General features: G+C 37.5%; 1 long non-coding RNA gene across 2 annotated transcripts in view; it reads left to right on the top strand.

The window, feature by feature from the left end:
* Positions 1-2,798, top strand: part of LOC103476863 (uncharacterized) — a 13,235-nt gene extending 10,437 nt beyond the window's left edge. The window contains exon 4 of one of the 2 annotated variants that reach the window (XR_535558.2): positions 2,121-2,798. This is a non-coding gene — a long non-coding RNA (uncharacterized LOC103476863). Of the gene's footprint in view, positions 1-306; positions 1,059-2,120 lie in introns of those variants that run through there. The other variant, XR_535559.2, reaches the window with a different exon arrangement.
* The last annotated feature ends 2,105 nt before the right edge of the window (positions 2,799-4,903 follow it).

Genomic DNA, 4,903 nt, shown 5'->3' with positions numbered 1-4,903 from the left:
CACACACACACCTCTCCGCTTCTCCTCTTTTTTGGAAAAAAAAAAAAAATCTTTTCGACACTCTTTTGAAGTGCAGCCTCGTCTCTTGCAGGTCTCTCATAATGCAGGCCCCATTTTGAATTTGCATGAATTCAGCATCCAGATGCTTCTGCTGCCATGTTGCCTTATGATGATGTGTACTGTACAGGAGCAGTCTATTGTATTATCGCACCATCAAAAGAATAATGATGCCTTGATTGTCCTAAGTGCAAGTTAGAAAGTACCAGAGGGAACCAAATGTGTTAATTTCTGTTCTTATTATTTCAGTTTTATGACGTTGTCACAAAGGAGGAGCTTTCTGATGTGGATGGTACTGCATCAGGAACTGATTGGCTGATACTTCACTCCCAACAGTACCTGATGCATTGCCTTCAGCATCGAAAGAAACGTCACACGACTCCAGCTGTTTTTCATCAAACTTACTCACTGGTTTTCTACAGACAGTAACTAACTTTGTTCAATGATATTCTTTCTGTTTCTCGCTTGAAAATAAATATTTGTGCATGCACACATTAGTCAAACCTCTGAGCTCTGATGTCTGGCTGAAATGGCTATGAACATTTTCCAACTTATAGGAATGATATAAATAAGTCTGTGTTTGTGGTCTCTGGTGTATAATATTTTCCCTCCTCAAGTCTAAACATTGTGCCTTCGGGCCACACTGTAATAATTTCTGTTCACATGGTATTTTACTGAATGTTGGACCCAAACCTTAGACGTTGATATTTTAACAATAGGAACATGTGGCCCCCTTGCAGAAGTTGTAGTGCTTCTTGAACTGTTTCACATTTTCTCAGCCTACAGCCACAACTTCCTTTGTGTTTTATTGCAGTTTTATTTGAGACACCAACACACAGAAATGAATTATTGTGAACTGGAACCAAGCAGGTTGTTTAACAACAGAAATCTAAAACTGTGCCATGCATTTGAATGTCAAGCATTACCCTGCGGTAACACTTTATTTGAAGGGGAGTGAATACGACTGTCATGACACTGTCATAAACATGACATAGCACCTGTCATGAACATGAATAAGCCTTCATGAATATTTATGACTGTTGTCATAAAGCGTCATTCGGTAAATTATGACACTTTTAATACAAAGTTGACATTATTCAAAATGTCTTTGTTATGACAACTTGACATTAAGCAAGAAATCATTACTGATATAAATTTGTTATAAAAGTATTACTGATTGCACTTTAAAAATTAGGTAACTTTATGTTATTAAAGGTAAAGTTTAAACAGTAATGGTTTCTTGGTTAATGTCAAGTTGTCATGAGACATTTTGAATAATGTCAACATTGTATTAAAAGTGTCATAATTTACCGAATGACGCTTTATGACAACAGTCATAAATATTCATGAAGGCTTATTCATGTTCATGACAGGAGTTATGTCATGTTTATGACAGTGTCATGACAGTCTTATTCACCCCCCTTCAAATAAAGTGTTACCCTTTATGCTCCATCTCAACCTGCTTCACATTTATGAAGACTGAACATATTTCCTATTTTTATTTTTCCAAAAAAACAAACAAACAAAAATATCTCATTCTCGGTCAGATTGAATGGAGGGCATCTCTAAAGATCGAATCTTGATATAGATACTCCCATGGATTCAAGTATGAACTTTGAATAGGTCATTCCAAGTACTGAATGGACACATTGTGTCCTAAAATACTATGTTGCAGCTCTGGCTCTAAATTCAGGGTCACAGTCCTGCTGAAAGGTCAATCTCTGCCCTAGTCTCAAGTCTTTCGTTGGTTTCATCCAGGACTGCCCTTTACTTAGTTCTACCCAATTTCTCACCATCTGTCACCACCTGTCAGGTCCCAGCATCATGTTGTGTGACCTTAGAGGTCACCCTCACACAACATGATGCTGCCAGCACCATGTTTTACAGTGGGGATGGTAAATTCATTGAACATGCTCTGTCGTGTTTGCTGCGTCTCCATGAACTGTTTTCTTTCATCTTTGTAACTTTTGTTGGCTTTATTTTACTAATGGCTTCCTTTATTTTCACTTTTACATAATTGTGAGACCTGTGGAGTAAACAGCTAATATATATTTTGCCGTCAGAATCTCCAACCTGGGCGAATTCGGAAGAAATTATCGTGTCTCTTCCAAGCTGCCATCTGCTTCCCACCAGCTTTTCTGATTAAACCTCGTCTCGCCTGGGTTCAGGTGGATAGTGATGTCTCAACAGGTTTGCGGTTGTTCTAACTATTCCCATTTTTGCGTGACGGACTTCTTAAATTGCTCATCCATTTTCTTCTACTTTGCATTTATCCACTACTTTTTGTTAGTTTGTCACATAAAATTTCAGTAAAGTGCATTAAATTTATTGTTTCAATGTGGAAATGTCATAACCTTTGTGACACACTAACCCGAATATAAATATATCTCATTGCTAGCTGAGGAATCATGTTCCTCTCTTGTTCGGATTAGACACCTGGATGCTTTTAGGCCACACCTCAGTACTCAAAGACTCACTTTACACTTAGATTGACCTTTAATAATTAGAGAATAACCGTAAGTTGCATGAGGAGACTTTCTCACGCTCAAGTATGTAAAAACACCCATGCTGGGGCTCATTTCTGTCTAAAATAGTTTTGATGATGAATATGAGACGGAGGAAGGTTCTCTCATCTCCTATCATTTTTGCCTTGCTATGCATTTGATTCATTCTGTGGTTTGTCCCTTTGTTGTAGCATGTTTAATCACTTGCCAACTTAAATAAATGTTCATCAAAAAGTACAAGGTTTTTTATTGTAGTTTTTCTTTGTTTGTTTGTTTCCACATTTCCTTGCACTGACACGTTTCTAAATATCCTGAATGCTGAAGTTCATAATTAAAACTCTCGCATCAAGGGGTATGGCTTCATGCAGAATCTACCTGCCATCTTCTTGTCCACACCCTCTGAGAAGGCAGAAAGTCATCATGCACGGAGGAAGTGAGGAGTGTCGTTCAATCTACTTATATCAGCAAGCTGCTGGCGCGCGCAAACGAGCAATCACTCGCTGTCTCTTCATCCCCGAGAGAAGTCCAAAGGAGCCATGCCAACTCCAACAGATGTTCCTTAAGCGCAGGCATCTTGTAAACACCATGAAATGGTTTGGAGGTTAATGTAATGGTTGCTGACAGAGATCTTCGACACAAGATTTGATTATACCACCTGCTGCTCACACGTAGCCGATAGCGCTGGATTTTAATGGCCTGACTGAAGAGCTTAATATGAGCTACAACATGTTCAACTTTAATGATGTGAAAAGTCACTAGAATACTAGCTAGAAATCAAAAACCTAATTTATTCAACACTTAAAAAAGAGAATTAGTTAATCCAATTTAAATAAATTGCTTCAGTTTGCAACAAGTAATTCATGCAAGCCTATCCAGGGTAACGTATTAAGTTTTCAAGTTGCATAAACTTAATAGATTACCTTGAATGAACTTAATTCGATTATGTCTTACCATTAAAGCAACTTTTTTTAGTTGGATAAACTGTCCTCTCCTATTCTGAGTAAAAATCAGAAGTTACATTTATTCCAGATTTAGTGGTGTATTTCAAGCATTTCTGCATGTTAATTTTTATAACAAACAACTATTCAAAATTAGAATATTAACACTAACAAAATATATATATTTTAAATATAAATATCAAAACACTCGGTACTTTGTTAGGACATCTTTTTGCATCAATTACTTTATCAGTGGTGTGGGTGCGTTCAGCCTGTGGCCATTTTGAAGACTAAAGGAAGTCCTGGTTTCTTCGGAGCATCTGCATGTTTGCATCATTCGTCCTTTTGGCAATCAGACCAATCAATCACAGCACCACCAGTGGCTTTTCAACCTGGTATGAGTAGTTGTGGTTATGAGGGTATGTGCCAAATGCTTTTGAAAATTAAAATCTGCATCTCCACAAAATTGGTCATCAGAAGAAAGCGTGAAATGCTTTAAAATTTTCTAGTACGTGGGCCATTGCTGACTTTGGACTTGATAAAACAGAGCAAACCAACATCAGTAAAGAACATGGTTTCCAAGTCATAACTGACTGTGAAAACTTGACTCAGGTAGAAGCTTCACTGTCCTTCCTCCAGACACTGGGCCTTGATTTTTCACAACAATTTTCACCTAGAAATAGGAGTTTGGAGCAGTTTTTTTTTTCCTATTTTATTCCTTAGCTTGTTTAAGATACATTTAAGGTTGCTTCAAGCAAAGCAGCTTAACATAAATAATGTGAAAGTTGTAGCCCATGTTCTGGATTCATCTGTGTGTGGTGGCACACAGATGCACTTTGCACTCTTTGCAATTCCCTCAAAATCGAAGGTTATCCCTGCTTTTTTTCTGCACCCTTTTTTCAACTTTCCTTTTTTTCCTTCTACTCAACTTTCCATGAGTCTGCTCGGATACACTCTTCTTATACAACTATCTTTTCTAACTTACCCTCCTTGTGGTGGGTGTCCTTAACCACCACATTTCTATTTTAAAAACCATTTTATTATCGCTCTATTGAATTTTTTAAAAAAATCTGAAACACGTCGCTTTTGCTTTTCATGAGGTGAGTCATAATCATAAAAAAAAATTCAAAAACAAAAATAAATGCTTCTAGAATATCACTGTGTGTAATGTAGGCTATACTTTTCACTCTTCCAGATAAAGCACAAAAAAACTCTTTTCATTCTAATTTATTGAGGCAATCCTCTGTGGGGTTTTTTTTTTCAACAAAATAGGAATCTACAAATATTTTCTCCTTTACTATCCGTTAGTCCATAGAGGGAGCCATGCTTTTTTCAACCACAGCCGCTGAGAGGAACAACTTCGGAGCTGAACCTGCTCGGTACACCGCCCCCCTTCTCCTCCCT

Source organism: Poecilia reticulata, linkage group LG15 (genome assembly GCF_000633615.1).
Source record: "Poecilia reticulata strain Guanapo linkage group LG15, Guppy_female_1.0+MT, whole genome shotgun sequence".
In the NCBI taxonomy this organism is placed as follows: domain Eukaryota; kingdom Metazoa; phylum Chordata; class Actinopteri; order Cyprinodontiformes; family Poeciliidae; genus Poecilia; species Poecilia reticulata.
The sequence above is the reverse complement of the archived record's forward strand: the minus strand, read 5'-3'. Positions and strand labels throughout refer to the sequence as shown.